General features: G+C 48.0%; 1 long non-coding RNA gene across 1 annotated transcript; it reads right to left on the bottom strand.

Moving 5' to 3' along the window:
* Positions 1-123: 123 nt before the first annotated feature.
* On the bottom strand, positions 124-19,808 carry LOC131508608 (uncharacterized). Its single transcript, XR_009260065.1, has 2 exons — positions 19,741-19,808; positions 124-399 (listed from the first exon to the last, which is right to left on the bottom strand). It is a non-coding gene; the product is annotated as an uncharacterized LOC131508608 (long non-coding RNA).
* Positions 19,809-21,683: the final 1,875 nt, after the last annotated feature.

Here is a 21,683-nt window from a genome sequence, read left to right as displayed (position 1 = left end):
TATTACCTTTTCTATTATTCACCCAATGTTATTTGTAAATGGACTCAATTTTTTAGAACTTAGCTAAATAAGTTGAAAAGGAAAATGTTGTGGACCAATATAAATAGAAAAAGCAACGTCATGTCATAAACAGATGCTGTCATTTACTTTTTCCTAACACACTCTGAAATAAACATATATGGACTCAAACACAAGTCTAGTAATTCAGGGTTTATGCTGAAAGCATCTCAAAGGACTGTCGGTGGCACTTTTAGGGAAGCACTGACTTACTGGTTAGGAACGCACACCTTTTAAATGGGGCAGGATTGATCTCGATCCCATTTGCCAGAGTGCCATTTGCCATTTGCTGGATGACTCATGAGCAGGTCTGCTTGTCTTTCTGAGCCTCAGTGTCTGCATCTGGAAAACAGGGATAAAAATTGTTAAGCAGTTAGTTGCGAGGATAATATGAGGCAATGCATGGAAAGCTCCTGTCCGAGCTCCCCACCTAGAGCAAATGTCCACGAAATGTCAGCTATGATTATTACTCATCTGTGATTGGGGAGATGTGGGTGATTACAGAGCACCAACCGCCAACAAACTCAGTTCAGAACAAATAAAATACATATACAAATAAAATAGTTTACGATGTGACTTTGTGGTAGGCTCTGGGGACACGCAGATGATTCTCAAATTGATGGTTATAAAGAGCTCATGACAGCAGGTGTATAGGAAGTGCAGTGAGAGGTATGTGCTCAAGTCATTTTGGCAGACCAGAGGAGAACATGATGAAACTCAGCATCAGGAAAAAAAGAAAATCCATACGTCAGGCCTTTGCTGATGGGTTACGGGGACATATGTCAGTACTGGAAGGTACCAAGTAAATTGGATTTCTGCTGGAAAACAGAAGATGCATGAAATTCAAACGTACATACAGCAATGGAGACATATCATCATTTACTTTCTGGGCTTGAGTGACATGAATGAATTGGTGAATATCATTTTCAAAACCAAATAATGGTGAAGCAACATATAAATGGAATTTTGATTTTCTTTCCTTCCATTGAGGTCACAGACAGGTGGTTCACGGATACTTTAGATTGGGCTTGCAGAGTAATTTACCTTTTTTTTAAGTTATTACTTGCTATCATGTAGAAATTATGCAATTTCATAAGAAAACCAAGACTTGTATTTTTTTTTTTTAATGGAAGATGTGGCCATCTGGATTCCTACATATGGCAATTTGGGGCTGGAGTTAAGAAGTTGCTACTCTTGTAAGATGGGGCGTTTGCTATCTAGTTCGTCATGGTCCCAATCCATCCAGCTGATAATGCTGACTAAGGAGTCAGGCAAGTGGGACCCTGCCTTTGGCCCCATGCCTTAGAGGCACCACTCTGTCCCCTCTCCAAAGGTGCCCTTCTTCATGCAGCCAGAAGTTCATTGAGCCAAGGGATGCCTGCACTACCTCTTATAAACCATACCACTGGAGCCGAGGGACCCTGGAACTCCCTGCCCATATGACCTGTGCCGGCTTCCAGAGCCTGTAGAGACCCCTTTGTCAGTTAGTTCTTCCAAAGGTGAATGGCATACATACCCTGGGCCTAAGGAATGGAAGAGAAAGCTAGGGTGTTTTGGTGGGGAGGGAAAGGAATGAAACTTGAATGTGCAGGCCAAGGTGCCCATCCACTTGCACAAAGTCCTTTTCTGTGTGAGCTCAAGTCAGGCATGGGAAGAGTAGAAGAGTGGATGGTCTGTTGCAGTGTGTGTGTGTGTGTGTGTGTGTGTGTGTGTGCACGTGTGTGTGTTATCTTGGGCTAGGGACCAGTTCTCTCCGTATCATCATCTTTAGGTAAGGGAGTCTGAGGAGTCCGAGAATTCTAACTTTGAACTTGGCCTTACAGGTCATTGTAAAGGTGTATTTGTCAATGTAGGAGACTGCCCGATACTTCAGTTTATTAATTCTATTTATAACTTGTAAGTATTTCGACATATGGTGGATGGACTTCCATTTATACTCTTTCCCTGGGCCTGCAAATGTTAGTAAATATTAATAGTGGGCCAGCAGGTGGATTTCACTTCTTTCTCTTTGCTGCCTGACCCCCATTAGTACTTGAGTTTGTGGCTCCCACTAAACTGTGAGCTCCATGAGGGTGGCATCCAGCCACGCCGCCCCTCGCCATGTGTCCAATTAATGTTGAATGAGTGACTAGGTAATCTGAGAGCAAATATTTCAGGTTAGTCCTTTTGGAACTACTTTCTTCTGTCATCTATTTACACACATCGCAATTATTTAAAGTTTTCTCCTTAGAAATATGATTAATCTCTAGACTTTTTTTTTAATTTTTTTTTAATGTTTATTTATTTTCGAGACAGAGAGAGACAGAGCATGAACGAGGGAGGGTCAGAGAGAGAGAGGGAGACACAGAATCCGAAGCAGGCTCCAGTCTCCGAGCTGTCGGCACAGAGCCCAACGCGGGGCTCGAACTCACGGACTGTCAGATCATGACCTGAGCCGAAGTCAGCCGCTTAACCGACTGAGCCACCCAGGCGCCCCCTCTAGACTTTTTTTTTTTTTTTGGTGATTTCTATTTTTCTGATTTAAAATGAATTTATATGCATGGCAAAATAATCCAAAAGGTTTAAACAAGCACAAAGAACCTCATGCATTGCCTTAACTCCACAGACGCCACCATTATTCACATTCTGATATCTTTATTTCCAGTCTTTTTTTCATCCGTTTCTTTTCATAGTTGAGACCCTGCCCAGAGATTGATGACAGTAAGCTGCCACACTCCAACTATGTGAGCCATGTTTCTGCTGCTGTTTGTCATCCCTGTGATGCATTTTAAAAGATAAATTGCCTAAGAAACTTCTCGATTTCACGGAGAAATATCGAAGTGAGGAGTGTTATGAACACTTTCCAGAGAGGTGAATGACCAGGTTCTAAATTTGTGTGTGGGGAGAGTTCATGATACATTCTACTTACTGATCGTTCATCATTTTTATCAACATCATGATCGCCATCGAGGGTCGACTATTAGCCATCTAATTGTTTACAGCCTTTTTCCGTGGTGCTCTGTCTGAAAAATGCTGCCTACGCTTGGCCTGTTCCATTTCGAAGGTGACAGACTGCCCTGTGTACATGCACGTGGTTCAGTCAGCAGTCCATACACATGCATCAGGTGACACACCCTTGAGATTCCAAGACTATCCAGGCCAAGAGGGGAGAGATGACTAGATTCCAAATTGCAGTAAGCATGACAAGCCAGTAAAATAAGGGTGCCATGGGGACACGGAAGAGAAGCTGCCTTACTCAGCCTGGGCTCCGGGGAGGGCTTCCAAGAAGAGGCGAAATTTGAGCACTGTCCGGAAAGCCGAGCTAGGGGTTGGCAGGCGTGGAAAGGAATTGGGTGTCGGGGTGAGGCCCCTCAAGGGTGTGGCTGGTGAAGAGGAGAGCACCTGACCCCCACTCATTGACAACTGTGTACTATGTATTGAAGGGCCATGCTGGATCCTCAGAAGATAGAGATGGACAGATTAATGAATGACTGACTATATGAACAGACCTTTGGGCGACATCCCACCTAATAGAACATTTCAGATCTACATCCTGATAATGAAGCCTAAGTCCGAGGCATTCTAGAATATCCCTAATAAAAGTAATTTAAAACACCCTCTACACTCTGGCAGTGCCTGTCAAAAACATACATAGCCCATGACCCAGAAATTCTATTTCTTGGTTTCTGCTGTAAAGAAAAAACCTGTTCAAATAACTTGCTTGTGTAAAAGGGTATACATCACAGCACTCTTCGTAAAAATAAGAAATAAAAAAAATGGGATCAACCAAAATGTGCAGAGATGAATGGTTGTCAAAACTAGGCTATATCTATCCCATGGAACTGTATGGAAAGTTAGGGTTAGTAGATTTATATACGCACAGTATAAGCTCCAAGACAGCCGGGGGTGGGGGGGTGGGGGGAAGTCAAGCAACATACATACAATATATCATTTGTGTAAAAAAGTGACTTTTACATTGTGCGGGCACACAAATATCATGTTTCCTATAGTTACAGAGATACACAAGTTTTTATTAGTTCGATAGAGACACATTTCATATAAACACTCAGATAACAAATTAAATGCTTTACCAGAGGACGGTTGTTGAACCGCAAACCCGTGGCTACCTGTGAGGGAGGCAGAGGTTGGAGGAGAGTACAAAGAGCCTGTATTCTGTGAATGAGTTCTGCAATTAAAGACTAATTACAGCAATGAAAATGTTCTAACTTTCGTGATAAATCAGTACCACCTATCTGGGAATAAATTGAGCAATGTGAAACAAGACACTAAAATGTTCCTAGCCTGCGAGTGAGTCATTTTCCTTTTAGAAATCCATCCAAAGGAAGTAACCACAGAGAGCTGCAAAGATTTTCATATAAAGATATTCAGTGCAGGGGTTCCTGGTGTGGCTCAGTCGATTAAGCGATTAAGCATCTGACTTCGGCTTAGGCTGTGATCTCAAGGTTCGTGAGTTCCAGCCCCATGTCAGGTTCTCTGCTGTCAGCACAGAGCCCGCTTCAGATCCTCTGTCTCCCTCTCTCTCTGCCCCTCCCCTGCGCACGCTCTCTCTCTTTCAAAAATAAACATGAAAAAAAAAAAAAGATGTTCAGTGCAGTATTATTTATCATAGTGGGGGGGGGAAGGAATCATCTGAAGTGTTCAATTAAATGGGTAACACTTAAGTGGTAAGTTTTCATATGGAATGTTGGGTAGCCATCAAAACTTGGTTGCAGAAGAATTTTTATTGACTTGTAAAAATGTTAACAAAGTACTATGAAATCAGAATATAAAAATGTGAAGATAGTATGATCCCTAATATAATACAAGCACAAAGGCACATAGACAAAGCCCATGAGGGTGGGGTACAGGACCCAGGAGAGCAATTTGACTGGGTCTCATGTTCACTTAAGGTCTCAAATTTAGCCTTTTGACACAATCTCTCTCTCTCTCTCTCTCTCTCTCTCTCTCTCTCTCTCTCCCCCCTCTCTCTCTCTCTCTTAATGTTTATTTATTTATTCTTGAGAGAGAGAGGATACAAGTGAGAGAGGGGCAGAGAGAGAGAGGGAGACCCAGAATCCAAAGCAGGCTCCAGGCTCCAAGCTGTCAGCACAGAGCCCGACCCAGGGCTCGAACCCACAAACTGTGACATCATGACCTGAGCTGAAGTCATACACACAACCAACTCAGCCATCCAGGTACCCCTCGACATGATCTTTAAATGCAGTTTTATAAATAATCACAGGGATACTCTGAATAGTTACACTTACTCACAGATATACTGTTGTCATTTAATAATCATGTGACTCTGTTTGTTGCATGTAAACATTTAAAATACAGCATAATTTTCCCCCACCCTGCTATACAGTATTGCTTCACAAATAGAGGAAGCCCCGACTGCTCACTCACTGAGAGGGCCTGTTCTGCCACGGGCACACAGGGGCAGAAGGAAACACCCCAAATAGGACTGTGCACTCTTGGTGGTGGGATTATAGACTTTTTAATGGATAGTTTTCCCCTTTTCCTAAATTTTCTATACTGAACGTGTTGTATTTCTTTCATAATTTAAAAATAGCTCTAAAAATAGAGTAAAAATTAAAACAAAAACAAAAAACAAACAAACAAACAAAAAAAACGGAAGAGGAAATGTCCTTCTCTAAAACACAAAAGCAGCTCCTGGTTCTAGAATGTGCCACATCAGGATGTCCCCAGCCGGAGACCGAGGCAGACTGGCACCAGGGCTGGACAGAAAGAATGCAGCTGGACCCTGCTTCAGTACGTCACTGAAAGGCCAGCGGTGACTTCTGCCCCCACCCCTCCCGACACTGCGCTTCTGTGTGAGGCCAGAGCAATTCTGCAGGCCACGGGGGCAAGACAATTCTGGTTCAAAGCAGGACCTGACAGTTGGAGGGGGTGGGGAGATAATCCAGGCTCCTGATAAACTGGGCAAACCTGCAGCCCTAGTTCCGTGGCTCTAAATCAGGGTGCGTGGGAGCCAGGAGGAGCTGCTCATTTGCAGGAACAAATGGGATACTCAGGTCGGGCTGATAAATAAATCCCTTTATCAGGGGACTTCAGAATAGGATTTATTTGCATGACAGACAAACAGCACCTCGGATGGCAGGCACAATAGGGTGAGAGAAGACACGAATCACTAGATTAGAGTAGAATCTCTTATTAATGGATTCGGGCCCTATTCTTGACAGGTTCAGGGTGTGTGTGTGTGTGTGTGCGCGCGCGCGTGTGTGTTTTATAGCCAACAAAAGTGAATGCTCCTTCCCACCACCCTCCACCCTCGTGCTCCACGATTTCCTTTTTCTCCCCCACTAACAAAGCGGGTGTAACTGGTTCTATCAGCAGAACCAGCACACTGGCGTTCAGGGTTTCCCCTCGTGAGGAAATCGCTCCTGCCTCCTTGCAGGAGACACACACGCACTGGTAGGTCAGGGAGAGTATCTAGTGGCGAGCAGCTGGGGCCGGGAGCCAGCACCCTCATTAGAGAAAGCTGCTGCTATTTCTAGCCTGCCTCTCTTCAGTGAAAGCAGGTCATTACAAACACAGGGCGTTTTTGCATATTAACCAAATTAAAATAATAATATGTTCTCTCCTTTCATGTGCTGTACTGATAAATCCCAATTTATGAATGAAACATGCTGATTAGTTAGTTAAAAAATAATTAGTCCCAGAATGTGTTTCTGAGTCGGAGACTTAATGAATGCACACAAATACGTTTTCCCAAGTCCTCAGCCCATTAGTCTTTTAAAGCAAAATATTCATAAGACGCGTTCGTGAGAGACACATGATGAAGTAGCCTGATTTTATTTTTCTTCCTTTCTCACTGTGTGGGGGTAAAATTTGGATGTTATTTGGTGCCTTTCAGGCTGGGTCACTTTAGAGATATGGATCCAAGCAATGGCTGTCATACTCGATTGGGTTTTGACATTCAGAGTGCCGGGAGAAAAGGTCTCAGCCCAGAAGCTCCTTCTTGTCCTGGAGAGGACCTTCGAATTCTGTTATGGAGCCTTCATTTCTGGGGTCCAAAGGTTAATTACACAAAGACTGGGGCAGCTGAGAATCAGGGGCTAGCATCCCCAAGACCAGGGTGCGGTCAATTAGATTTTCATCATGTTCCTACATCTGGGAAAACCAGTACTGGGTTTTGGACAAAATCTAGGTATTTGGGCCACTGAGAATCAGGGGGTTCCAGACACTCCAAGGACAGAGGAGCAAAAGGATGACCACCTAGCTAAGGGCCTTTAACCTGAAGACCAGCTGACCATTTCTAACCTGGGAGGCTGTGCACAGCACAACTGTACCTTCCTGGGGCATTAAATTCTACGGCTTGTACTGCATTGTATATTGTAAAAAACCACCCTTGAAAATTCCTTACCTTGCCCAACGGAGGTATGTCACAAATAAGATGGTTATTTCCGTTGTTGGACCAGACCGCTGTTTCTTTGATTGAACCTCCTGCGAACTACAGGCTTGCATTTAGGAACTTTGTTTTGGACTCTCTTTCCTGCGTCTCTGCCTTGACCTTTCCTTCGGCCCGCAGTTCGCCCTCTTGAAGTCTGTCTGTCTAATGAACATGCCCTCACAACTCAACTCAAGCATACTCTCCTCTATGAAGCTCTCTCTTAGCCCGCCACGAGTTGATATTCCCTCAGTTCTGTGTAAAGGCTGGGATCTGTTCTGATGCGTTGGGCAACCATTCAGACTTGTCTGTCTGCGCCAGTTGTAAGATATCTTGAAACTCCACTCGATCCCTCCTCCCCACTCTGTGGTCCCACAGCACTCTGCAGGTATCTCCATCTTTGTTATCCTGGGTTTTCTTTGTTGGTTTTTCCTTTTCTGCTTCCCTACCTGACTGTGAGTCAAGAGAGGACAGGTTTGACTATCATTCATCTCTGTAGCTAGCCCAGGGCTGGCCACTAGAAGGTATCAATAATGGAGAGAGGGAGGGGACAAGGAGAGAGGAAGATGGGTAGAAGACGAGAAACATGGGGGGAAAGGGAGCTGGTGTATTTTGGGCCCATGTGCTGATCACCATGAGGAAGTGGCCGCAGGCTATAAAGCTGTCTTTATAGACACCTCCCCCAGCCATCTGCCCCCAAAACTCTGGCACAAGAAATCTCTGCCTTTCCTAGAAAAATTTCAGCTCCTATGCAAATGGTATATAAGTGTTGAGTATTATCTGCGTTTTGCATTTGGAAAGAAAAAAAATCTCTTGCCCTGGCCTGTGTCTGTTTTATTGTCCGGCCCTTTGAGGCTCTGGTCTGTGAGTGTCTGTGCCAGTGTGTGTGGCTGAGAATGGGCGCTTTATGTGCAAAGGAAGCAAGGCTTTTTTTGGCCAGTTCTCTGAACCCAGCTGCCAGTCACAGGGCTGGCTGCCTCAATCCGCATCAAGGAAGTCTCGGTCTGTATTTGAGTCCTGTGCTAAGGAAGCCGCTGCCTTTCAGAGCAGGCCTCTAGGACATCCCTCGAATCGGGAGTGCCCTGGGCCATGGAAGGCTCGCAGCCCAAGTGCCAGGCAGCACAGAGGAAGGGTACAGAGCCTTTATGTGCCTTTCTCTTCGGGAAGCTCCGTGCTGCCGTGAAAAGGAATCAGGCTGACAGTGCAAATCTGCCTGCGAATCTTCCGCTGGGCGATCTCAGGCAGGCTTTTCGACCTCTCTGTGCCTCAACTTTCCTCATCAGTAACATGGGGAGAACAGAATTGCCACCTTGATAGAGTTGCTGTGACGAATTGACACAACGCACCTGATCACGTTTTGTGAACGGAAAGGTTAAATGCATGTGTTGGTTTGTTAACAGGAGATCAAAATGGGGGTTTTAGCAGAGGCACCAAGGTGCGACAGCGGCTACATTTCACAGGCGGGGCGGGGCCAGCCAAGCGAAGCCTTTACAAAAGAAAAACCCAAAAACCAGTTGCACACTTCTCCAAGCTCTTCACCACTTTGGAGGAGAGAACTGGGTTGGGCTGTTGAAATGTGGGGAAGAGTTTGTGAAAACTTCTTCGGAAAAGGAGTTTGTGCTTCAGCCTTAGCCCTTAGGCCATCGGGGACTCTCAGAGAGCTTGTGTCCTGTGCCCGGCCGTGGGGGGTGGGGGGCCTGGGTCTGGCGCATGCTCTTAGAAGTGACCGTGGCTGATGGCAGCAGAGGAAGGGAAGTAGGGATATGACCCTAGGTGGCAGGTGAGAGGTTGTAATCATAGGTGGTCACAGCAGGGACGTCTCCAGAAAATCTAAATGTCAACCTAAAACATCTGTCACACTCAGAGAGTGCAAAGCCATCCTTCGACAATACACACAACTGAGAACTTTTCTATCCCCCTTACCTTCTTGGAGGATCCAGAGAACGGGCTCACAAGCTCACGGAGGAGCAGAAATGCTGGCGGTAGGCCCTATCAGGAAGAGGAGAGGAGACAGAGGTAATGAATGGAGGCAGTGTCCCTGAATTAGGATGATCACTGGAACTTCTATGACCTAACAGTGATTAGGAAACTCATGGGCCTGACCATATTCTCATTCTGGAGCAAGGAATAGATTGCACACAATGAGTAGGTATAAAAGGAAATGATAGGCCAAAAATAAGAAGTTGTTTTATAGGAATCTTGCTTGTTCGACGTATTGGATACATTATTATCACTTATCCAGCACGAACCATGTGCTAAGCACTGTGCAAAGCACTTTATATTCTCAAATAACCCACGGATGTAGGAGCTGTCCCCATGTTCATTTTGCAAAGGAGGAAACTGAGGTTCAGAAAAGTCGGATAACCTGCCATAGGTTGCAGGATGGGTGGGAAGGAGCCGGGATTGGGAGTCAGGTCGTCAGGCTCTAGAGTTGCCCTACCCCCTCCCACCTCAGTAGGCAGTGTCTCAGTAGGCAGATCAGACAAGGTATTTGGTGAAGGGCTAAAGTTGTCCTTCATGCCTCCAAGCGCACTCAGCTAAAAATACTTCAAGAGCGCACAGGAATTCTCAGCAATCCCTTTGGGGAGGGACTCTAAGGAGACATGCTGTTTTGGTTAGAATGACTTGGTTTTAAATATCAAGACTCACTCAGGCTAGCTTAAGGCCAACAGGGAACATGACCGGGAAGACACAGGGATGTGTTCCCATCGCCTGTCGGGACTCTCTCTGCCTCCTTCCCTCTCCTTTCTGTTTCTTACCCCTCCTCTTTTTCCCTCTGCACATTCCACAGTCCATTTTGCAGAATGTGGCTGCCTCCGATCCCAAGTTAGGGGCAGGCTCCTCAATGCCAGCTCTGCAGAGGCTGAATCCTGATTAGAAGTGCGGAGACAGTTTATATACAGTGAATATACACTGAGTACCTACTACGTGCCAGGCATTATCTTAGACATTTGGGATGTAGCAGTGAACAAAACAGGAGAGAAAAATCAAATCAAACAACCCCCGGGGGGTGGGGGGGCGTCCCCTCCAGTGAGATTCTGATTGGTCTCTTTAGGGTCAGCTGACCTCTTCCCCTGGTCCAGTCAAACATGCCCGGGGGCGGGATCACAGAGTAGAGGCTGGTGGCTGGAAGCCCAGCCAGGAGACTGAGCTAGGTGTGGAATCCAAAGCTGTCAATCCCTGAAGCCATCCCAGCCAGAAGATTTCAACCTACAGTTGAGCTAGTTCTAGCAAAGTTTCAGCCCTTCATAGCGGCTGCTCCCCTCTGTTAGGTCCCACTGGCAGCCTCTCTCGGGAGGGTCCCCACCTCATCAGCCTCGTCCCTGGTCTCTTTCATGCCAGGTTTGATACACATTGTCCTTTATCCCACCCTTTTGTGTCAGACGAAGCCAGATCTTATTTCCCTGTTGCTTTTTGTTCGTCTCTCCTCCCTGAGTGAATGCCTTTCAGGGGGGAAATGGGGCGGTTTTGCCCTGCCCTGGTGCAGGCATCGAGTGGAGGCAGAGCGGGAAATGGGAGCCCACCCAGAGAAGAAACTATATACTGGGGCTCTTGTCCCCCATACGGTCCCTTCTGAGCCACTGACACTGCTTTGTACAGCTGGGCCTGGCTGTGGGGACCTGGCTGAACAGGGCCTTGTCAAAGTGTCCTCATCCTTCACTGTCCTGCAGGAGGGAATTACGGCGACCTGGACAGTTAGAGTCCTCCCCTGCTTCCTGTTTGATGGTCACTGTGATCAGCTTCGGTCCTGCCAGCTGCTGCTTTCCAATTGGCCGGGTTCTGGGCCTCCCACCTCCCTACCATGGGTACAGCCATTTTCTTTCTTTCCTTTTTTTTTTTTTTCTTTTTTTTCTTTTCTTTCCTTTTTTTTTTTTTTTTTTCAACATGAGCTACTGCACACTCCGTAATGGAATAGATTACATCAGACCCTGCATTTGCCAGCCTCAGCGCTAAGCTAACTTCTCAGAGGACACCAACCTGGTTTATATTGGGATGGAGTTCACAGTGCAGAATCCGCCCCCCCGGGGGGGGGGTGGATTTCTGTGGGATCCCCAAGTATTGCCAGTTGCAAAGTGTGGCATTCTGAATTTTCCTCATGGTTAAGAACAGGAATGTCCGAGTAGGGGAGACCAGGATTCAATCCTGCCACAGCCACTTGGTTTGCACAGTCGCTACACATGTGACTCAACCCTTGGTGCCCCAGCGTCCTCATGTACAAGGAGGTTGATAATAGTTTCCTCGTTGCATAATTTTAAGTTTGAAGTGGGACAACGTATGTCAGGTGCTCAGCCTGGTTCCTGGCACGTAGTAACGACCCAACACCCTGACGGCAACTGTCAATGCGTTCGTTACATCCCTCCTCCAACTCTGTTCCCCCCACGTAATCTCCACAGAGACGGTGGGCTGGAGCCAGGCTCTGGGGTCACACAGACCTGCAAGGTTGCCTATTCTAGGGTTGCCCTGAAGACTAAATGAGATAATGTACAAAATTGGAATAAGCACGTGTGCTATTAAGCATGTTCACACATCTTACTGATTTAATCATAGCACCTCCAAGAGGTAGGTACCATTATTCTACGGATTTTACGCACAGGGAGGCCGAGCCATCAACAGGGGCCTGACGTAACTGGCTCCAGGGTAGGAGCTAGGATAAGGATGAGGCAGGAAATGGGTAGAGAAATCATGTCTGTTCACCGCGTCAGTCCCACGCTCAGCCACACGGCCTGAAGTGCCTGGCACCCAGTAGGAGTTCGAAACAATGTGAATTGCATTTCTCCATGCTGCAGATCTGTAACAACAAGGCTACAGAGCAGAATGGGTGTTTGGGACAATATCTGTGTGAACCATTAGGGAGTAAAATCAAGCCGATGATACCACCAAGTAAGGTTGAGACAGCACCTACTGTGCATCAGGGGCTCTCCTGAGGACTTGGCGTGTGTCTTTGCAAATTAGTCGTGAGAAGCACCACATACGGTAGGTGAATACACCCCCGTGGTTTGTGTGAGTTCTGTCCCCTTAGACGTCTGAGATTCCTGATCTCGCACGAGGGCCGAAAACCACTTTTTCTTAGAACTGGCAGGAAAGACTCTTGTGAGCGGCCCAAACTGAACAGCAAACAGGATGTGCAAAGATTTGGAAGGACAACCTTGTCATGGCCAAATTTCCAGCCTTATTTTCCACCGGTCCAGAAAAATATATGCACAGAGTAAAGCAGTATCCAGGCCGAGAACCTGGAGGTGTCAGTCAGGGACTGGCAGGAAACAGATGGCACACTTAAATTAGTGATTCGAGAAGAGTTTAATAAAGGAGCTATTTACAAAGATGTGGGGAAACCACAGGGGTAGTGCAGTTCCCTGGGGCCAGTAATAGCTGAGTGCTGTCACCTCCCCTAGGCCTGAAGGGAGAGGGGACAGAGCGGTGACCTGAACTGTGCCGAAAGGCCCACCCTGCAGGAGCTGTGGCTTTTGGTAGAGGGACCCAGCCAACCCACAGTGACCCAGCAAGGCAGAGGCAGGGGACTAAATCCTGCAGCCTTGCTCTCCTCCTTCCTTCCCATCGCCCGCTCAGGCTCCCCATTGTTTGAGCCCAACCAGGAACCAGAGGGCAAGGAGGGTGGTCCAAAGATTCAATCCACCTAGATAAGCCTCCCCAGGGCACAGAGCAGGGTGGAAGAGGTGGGAGCGTGGGACTGGATGGACAAAGGGAAGATTTCTGGAACACTGCATCTCAGCTATAACCACAGAGGCCATTGACTCCCTGGGACATTTGCAGGCAAGGAGAAGTTTGGGACCTCCATGGTGGTGGCCCGTTTCTAGGTTTGTGGAGTGGGATGGTGGGTGCACATGCTTGGCAGACTTGTGCCGGCCAAGCCAGGAGCCTGACGTCACCCTCTGTCCCTTACACCTTGAATGGGGTCTCTTCACCAACTCGAATCGAATGGAGTATTGAATCTCATTTTTTCTTTATGGCTACACTCTTCAAAGCCAGAAATAGCCAAAGGGGACTTTGCAAGCCCAGGAGTGTCTCTGACTGCAAACGCAGTCATGTCCTTTAACACGGGCATAAGTTTTACTTCTCCTATGATTTCGTTTCTGATATTTGTGTGTCCGTCCCATTGTCTAAAATATAAACCCCACAATGGCATGTTTTATTCATCCCCACATGCCCAGAACTTGACACGAGGCTGACATTCTGTAGGATTGCAATAAATATTCGTTAAATCTTTATGTCCTGTAGTCCTCGGCAGATTCCAATTTAACCAGCATTTATTAAGGCCCTACTACTCTTCGAGCGCTGTGTCAGGTCATTTTCATATCGATTCTCTAATTTAATATTCCCCACAGCCCGAGTTTCTTATCTCCATTTTTACAAATGAGGAAACTGAGGCTCAAAGAGATGAAAGAGACAGAGCCTGGATTTGAACAGAGTTCTGCTTCCCTGGCCTAATGCTCTTTCCTTTCCTGCTCAGATGGTGTCCCTTGATTGGTCACCGGACAGTTACTTCATGCATATGCATGAGCTGACTGCATGAATGAGCCCAGTGGAGCCCCTGTGTATGTGTGTGCTTTGCGAAGCTCTGAAAGATACCGATGGTGCTGGCCCGCACACAATGTTTGCCCCAGTTTGATGGCTGTAGCCAACGAAAGTGCTCCTGGGTATCCTCCCCAACAAGTCTACCTTACGCCTGTCCTGCAGTGTGAGCGTGAGATCAGGTCAGATGGGGGCTGTTCCTACACTTGGCTTTTGAATGCAGGAGCCCGGCTCCCTCGTACATAGCTTGCTCCCATTGATTCAAAACACACATATTTCTGAGTTTCCTCTGTTGAACATCGAAAACCGAAAACGGTCAGGAGATTACCCTTTGGTTGTTCTGGAGCCGCCAAAATTCGAATTGGCCAATAAAATTCACCTGTCTCAGAAGAGTCCCCAGTATGCCCCCATTTACCAGGAAGAGAACAAAAGTTAAAAGCTGGTCCTTATGCATATCCCATGTGCCCTGAATTTGCATATAGGTCTCTCCATGTTCATAACGGCCCTAAAGGTGGGAACTGTTTTTAGTCATATTTTCCAGGTGGTGGGCCCGAAGCTTTAGGGTGGTGGGGCCCTTGTCGAAAGGCACACAGTTAGGAAGTGGCAGAACCAGGACTCCGGGCAGACTTGGACTTTTGGCTCTTGCCAAAAGACGGGAGCAGCCCGAGGGAGCTTTCTCCAGCTTCTAAGCCCGCTGGCTTCAATCACAGGTAGGATCACCTCGATTCCTTCTCATTACCTTCTGCCCTATTTTACTGAGGATTCAGGGCAGATTCAGATCTGGCCTAGAAAAACATCATTCTGACCCCTCAGAGAAAGAAAGAGAAGAATGTGTTTCCAGGCTGTTCCGTAGAACCTAAGGCACTTTCATGACAAGACTTTCTCCTTTCTGCTAATCCTCGGGACACTTTGTCTTCCCCTTCCTACGGCCCTGTCACAGCCTGCCTTGTTTCTGCCCTGTCTCCCCCTCTAGGCAGAGGGCTCTTCCAGGGTGGAGTCTGTGGTCCATTCGGAGCCTCCCGTCACACCCAAAGTCTCAGTGTCCATCAATACGTACGAGTTCCCATTGTATGCCAAGTTCCCTATCAGACACTTTCATAGCTGTGACCGTGCTTCTATTTTGTGGCCACCCATGCAGAGCACATTGGAGGATTAGCCCATTTTACAGATGGGGATGCTGAGGCCAGAGAGGTGAAAGAACTTGCCCAACGTCACAGAGCTAGTCAGTCAAGGACATTTGAGCACTGGCCTGTTTTGCCCCACTACTGGTCATCTTTCTGCAACATCACAGCTTCTGAGGAAGTGCTCAGTAGATGTTGGTTGAATGACAAAGGAAGGAAGGGAGGGAGGAGGAGAAGGAGGAATATTGAAAACAGTTCAGGGGCGCCTGGGTGGCTCAGTCGGTTAAGCGTCCAACTTCAGCCAGGTCACGATCTCGCGGTCCGTGAGTTCGAGCCCCGCGTCAGGCTCTGGGCTGATGGCTCGGAGCCTGGAGCCTGCTTCTGATTCTGTGTCTCCCTCTCTCTCTGCCCCTCCCCCGTTCATGCTCTGTCTCTCTCTGTCCCAAAAAAAAAAAAAAAAAAAAAAAAAAACGTTGGAAAAAAAAAAGAAAACAGTTCAAAGACAGCAAAATAAAAGAGAAACAATAGACTATGGCAAAGCAGTAAATTGGTAGAACATGAAAGAAATGGATCTAGGGTCTAACTTCCTTTCTTCTAAGGTCGTGAAAAGAAAGGCATACACTCACGATCAGAGAAAGAAACATGGAAGCAGCTGGAATTTTTTAGCTTCAGATGGATCTTTCACCAGGCTTCCTGGGGGGATGAGAAGGCTCAGTCACAACATCAGGACGCACTACAAGGCACGTGTGCTCTATGTTGAAACGGTCATATTCTTTCCAATGAACTTGAGCAATTCGTATATATACAGTTTACATATATGTATATGCACAGAGCAGCTAGAGAAGTCACCACCGTTGGAGTTAAACGACCGAGGTTCAATTTCTAGGTCTGTCCTTCCCTAGCTGCCCAGCCTTAGGTAGACCCTCTTGTGTCTATCAACCCCAGTTTTCTCCTCTGTAACATACGCTTCACAAGAGTCCTCATTTCACAGGGGGTTAGTAAATCTAAGTAAAATAGGAAATATAAGCCCCTACCAGGGATTTAGTTAAATGTTTCCCACATTATCGCATCTAATTAATTCATTTTATTCATTTAAAAACAAATTTTTTTTGAACATTTGTTTATTTTTTGAGAGAGGGAGGGAGCATGAGTGGGGGAAGGGCAGAGAGAGAAGGAGACCAGGGCTCCGAAGTGGGCTCTATGCTGACCGCAGAGAGCCCGATGCAGGGCTTAAACCCATGAACCGTGAGATCATGACCTGAGCTGAAGTCGGACGCTTAACCGACCGGGCCACCCAGAAGCCCGTAACTGATTCATTTTAAATGAGGAAAAGGAAAGTAGCCTCCTCTGCTAGCAGCTCCAACACCATACCTGGGATAGCACATGAGGCAGTTCAGACCAGTAGGGGTTTCCATGGGGTCTGGAGCCAGACTATTGGCGTCAAAACCTGGCTTTGCCATCGCGAAGCTGGGTGACCTGGGGCAACTTACTTAACCTCCTTTGGCCTCAGTTTTCTCACCTGTCAAGTGGGCATAACCATAGGACTTGCCTCCTAGAGTTCTCTTTTTTTTTTAATTTTTTTTTTTTTAACGTTTATTTATTTTTGAGACAGAGAGAGACAGAGCATGAACGGGGGAGGGTCAGAGAGAGAGGGAGACGCAGAATCTGAAACAGGCTTCAGGCTCTGAGCTGTCAGCACAGAGCCCGACGCGGGGCTCGAACTCACGGACCGCGAGATCGTGACCCGAGCCGAAGTCGGCCGCTTAACCGACTGAGCCACCCAGGCGCCCCTAGAGTTCTTAAGAAGAGTATGGTCCCTTGGAATCCTGCCTAGCACATAGCAAGTATTCAGAAAACGCCCGTTATTACAGTATTAGCATCATCATTTTTACGTTCTGAGTGTTTTTGTTAGGACTGCATTTCAGTTGTTGCGTCCTCTCCTTCACCCGCCCTCCGCCCGCATCCCCACTGCTGAGCTGGGGGACCCAGATCTGCAGGACAGAGAGGCATGACTTAGGCGAGGAGAGAGCCTCGTCGTCTTTCAATGATGTCAGGAGGGTTCCTTATCAATAATTGAACAGTTTTTCCAGGAACCCAATCTAAAGACTGCAGTGCCCTGGCTGCAGCAGGGCCTGGCTGGCTGGGGCCCCCGGAAGCCTCTGGGCACAGTGGGGATTGTGATCTGCCTGCTCTGTGGGCAGAGGGTTCTGCTTGCTTGCTGGATGGGCTCCTGCCGCAGGGTGAGACTTGAGACCCCGGCCTCACTGCAGGGCCTTCACACTGCCCCCAGGTCTTGCCCCCGCGGTCCTGTTCCAGCAGCCCCCAAATAGATGGCCCTGTTCTTCACCTGGTATGCTCAAGGGATCCCAGAGCCTGTAAGTCATTCTGAACACTGACCCCCACCACTGCTCACTTTCAAGTCACCCACAGGCCCTGATGACTTTGTTTTTAAATATAACCCAAATCTGCTCGCTTCCTCCCTCCATTTTCGTCTCCACCACCCAATCCAGGCCTGCTGGGGCCCCCACAGAAGCATCTTCCTGGCTTCCCTCACCCCCACGTGCAACCCCACCCCCAGCCCCAGAGTGTATACACACACACACACACACACACACACACACACAGCAACTAAGAGTAATCTTTCTACCATGCAAATTGGGGTCCCGTCACCTCTGTGCCTAAAACGCTTTCACGCTTCTGTGATGCTCTCAGGAAAATATCAGCCCTCCACATGCACTCAAGGCCTGTGGCTAACCTCTGTCCAACCTCACCGGAAGCTCTTCATCCATGACCTTCCCCCCACCCCTCCCTCGTATCAGTCCCTGTCACAAAGACTTCACACCCCCAGGCCCTCACCCTTCTTGTTCTGTCTTCTGTGTCTGCCTCTTACTTATCACGCAGTTCTCAGATAACTACCTCCTCAGAGAAGCCTCTCCTGACCCTCCTGATCGAAATCGGTGACCCCACACCCCCACCCGCCTTCCCTCCACGGCCCCTGAATATTTCCACCGTGAGACTCACCTCGACCAGAATGATTTGGTCAACCTATCGGCTTCCTTATTTATAGTCCGTCTCCCCCACTAGAAGGAGAGCCCGTGTGGACACGGATGCTGTCCGTCTTACTCACAGCTGTATCCTTAGGACTTCAACAGCTCTGGTGCCCAGCAGGTAGGCAGTAAATATTTATTAAATGGATGGCGGGAGGCTGGGAGGGTGTGGAGTGTTGTGGACCAACACTGGACTTGGAATCTCGAGTCCTAGGTCTGAGTACCAGCCCTGTGACCTGCTCCGTGTGTGTGTGCTTAAACCCCTCATTATACCTCTGAAGCTGCAGCTGGAGTCAGGAAACCTGGGGTCTAGCTGGGGCCCTACCACTTGCCGACCGTGTGACCTTGGGCCGCTTACCTTCTCTCTCTGGGCCTCCTTTCCCTTCGCGGTCAAATGGGGACTGTACTGTCTACTTCACAGGAGACTTGTCAGCGGAATGTATGAATGGAGTGTATGGAGCCGGAGTGTGGAATCCATGCATGAAGACAAAGTCCGGCACATCGTGGGGGCAAAGAGGGGGAACCTAGGGCCTGCCAGATCCTGTGGGCGTTCTGCACATAGCAGGGCAGATACATCCTGTGTTCGCACCACGGAAGCCACAGCCAGAAAAGCAAACAGCAACTATCCAGCCCAAAGCCTTTTAGATGGTAACCCACTTCAAAGGCGCCAAGCCAAAGAAACCACCCCCAAAGTATGTGTTGCCTCCCTTTAAGGAGGGAGAGATCCTTCTGGACTTCATCGAGTTTCCCTTTTGGAAGGGGCTGCTAGGGAGCTCAGAGACACCTTGGAGCCTCAACCACAGGTTTTCCTCCTGCAGTGTGAGTGTCCGTTATGCAAACTGGATATAACCTAGTGGATAATTCATGGTATACAATTGGCTCCCCAGAGTCCCCTGGGGAACCAAAGGGGCCATTAGGTGAAAGGCTTTGAAGTTGTAACATTTGCTTTGAGACTTTATCATAACACTGGCTGGAAAAGAGGATAAAGGAGATTAAAAAACATCTGTAAGATGTTTAGTACTAAAGTCAGAGCTGGTGGCCGTTAGGGGGGTGGCACTTAATCTGATAGCACTAAATCAGCTGACATTTCGATTTTACAGCTATGAACTCCCAGCTACAGAACACCTTTACTGCTGGGACCCCTGTAGGAAGAATTCTTTTTATTATTGTGACTCTCGAGATCTCTAGTCCAAAGCCCCCTCCTCCCCCTTTTCTTGTTTTTGCTCACATTGCAACAATTTATTTCATAACCGTGACCCGGAACTCATGGCTGCGCCGGGGGTTAAAGGCAGAAAGGGCCATCAATGCTTAGCATGCATGTTTCCACCTGCTTGCCAGGATGTTGCCTTTTTTTTTTTTCTTTTTCTTATCTGTGAATGACATCCTGCCTCCATCAGATGTAGCCTGGCTATCTCTCACTCCTAAAGCTGACCTAGATTAAAAAGAAGCCCCTGGTTGGAAAAGAGGAGGAAACTTGCATAATGTCACTGCCTACCAGGTCCCTCCAAATACCTGACCGTATTTGAGGAAGGTAGGACGTATTCCACCCCACTTTTGTAGAGAAAAACAGTCTCAGTGCCATTCAGTAACTTACCAAAGGAATAGAGCCAGAAGGCGGCCACGCTGGATTGGAACCTTGATCTCCACAACTCTAAAGACTGCAATCCTCCACTGTCTGGAATCTTTTCTCAGGCTTCCGTTACTTCGGAGCCCGAAGCAAGTTTGAGCTCGCCACGTTTGCATTTGTTTGCAGACTGGGCTCCTGAGTTGTGATTTACTTTTCAGTGTTCATTCCTCATTTTGCAAGCAGCCTGCTCCAGACCTCTGACTTCTCTTAGTTGGTCAGACTTCTCATCTGTAACCCAGCCCACGATCCTAGCAGAATCCAGTCAAAATAAGTGATCTGCTCTCAGGGCTGCTTGAATATTTCATGGTGGCCTGGTTGGAGGCGGAGGACAGATCATTCTGCTCTGGGGGCAGGCGAGGCAGCTAATGGGTCAGCCGCAGGCACCAGATGTCCAGAGGCTGGGATAGATGACCCGTCAGACGAGGCCAGCAGACGACGATGCTTCAGGTTAAACATCTTGCTAAGGATAGGGCTGCGTGTTTGTAAGAGGTCGTGTTTTTAAATGCCTGATTTAGGTGGTCCCTTGACCCTGGACTTGGAGGACAAGTTGGTTTTAGCATTGCTATAACCCTTATGGCCTTATAGCAGCCCTTGAATGATCTTCTAAGAAACACACACATACCTACCCCCCAGAGGAGGCTGGTGGAGCCCCCAATCTGCAGGTGGGTAAATTTGCTGCCCACAGAATTTAAATGACATGCTCTAGCTTACCCTGGAGATAATGGCAATTCTGGGATCTGATCCTGACTCTCTCTGTCTCCACCTAAGAGAAGTAACCAGTTATTGGAAAGGTCTTGGGACGTAGAGAGAGAGGGGAAACCTAGGTTCTCTTGCCATGTCTTCCACTCACTGCCGATGACCAGATCACGTTCCCCTTCGGAGCTGCAGCTTCCATTCCAAAGAGCTCTTGGGATCAACGATGTTATCGCCAACATGACTTTTCCTCCCAGCAGCAAATTAGGTGGGGGCTATGGCAAAGAAGGCAGGGAGGTGGACCAGAGGGATGAGAAGGCCATTCTAATTCTGTGCCTGAGATCTCCCACTCAGAGACCATGGTCATCAGTCGTGGGTGGAGAAATGAACTGCAGACCAGGAACCTGATTGTATGTCAGCTGTGTTTTAAGAGTTCAAATGAGGAGGGGTGCCTGGGTGGCTCGGTCGGTTAAGCGGCCGACTTCGGCTCAGGTCGTGACCTCGCAGTCTGTGAGTTTGAGCCCCGCGTCGGGCTCTGTGCTGACAGCTCAGAGCCTGGAGCCTGTTTCAGATTCTGTATCTCCCTCTCTCTGACCCTCCCCCGTTCATGCTCTGTCTCTCTCTGTCTCAAAAATAATAAATAAACATTAAAAAAAAAAGAGTTCAAATGAGTTCAAAGGTGGGAGGTGCTTCGGGCTAGAAGGCCAGCTCTCCACTTCTCACTCACCCAGAGATGATTTATTGAGTGCCTACTGTATGCCAGGCACTGAGCTAGGTCCTGGGGACCCGAGATGAACAAGGCAGACGCATCCCTTACCTTCTGGGGCCTACATTCTAGTCAGGGAGGGGAGTGCTATCCCTAAAAAAGGGAAGCTTAAGGAGTCACCAGGGTTCTTCAGGAAACAGAACGGGATGGAATGGAGGGACCAGTAGGAGGCATGTCCAGCAGAGAGGTGACGGCGAGTGACCTCAGAGCTGGACCTGAGGATGAGATGGAACCAGCTGGGAGGAGAGGGTCAGACAAGGCTACGTGCCCAAGTTCGGACACCTTCAACTGAAAGTAACAGAACACCCGAACGCAAGGTGGCTTAACTGATAAGAACATTTCTGCCCTCCCTGAGCCTGTTTGTTCTTCTTGCATCATCTCCTGGGTCCCGTGAGGATCCGCAGGGGCAATGCGCAGGAGGCTTCTAGCCCACCGCTCGGTATTTTAGGAG

Source organism: Neofelis nebulosa, chromosome 1 (assembly GCF_028018385.1).
Source record: "Neofelis nebulosa isolate mNeoNeb1 chromosome 1, mNeoNeb1.pri, whole genome shotgun sequence".
NCBI classification, from domain to species: domain Eukaryota; kingdom Metazoa; phylum Chordata; class Mammalia; order Carnivora; family Felidae; genus Neofelis; species Neofelis nebulosa.
Note: the sequence above shows the minus strand (reverse complement) of the source record. Positions and strands in the feature narration are given on the sequence as shown.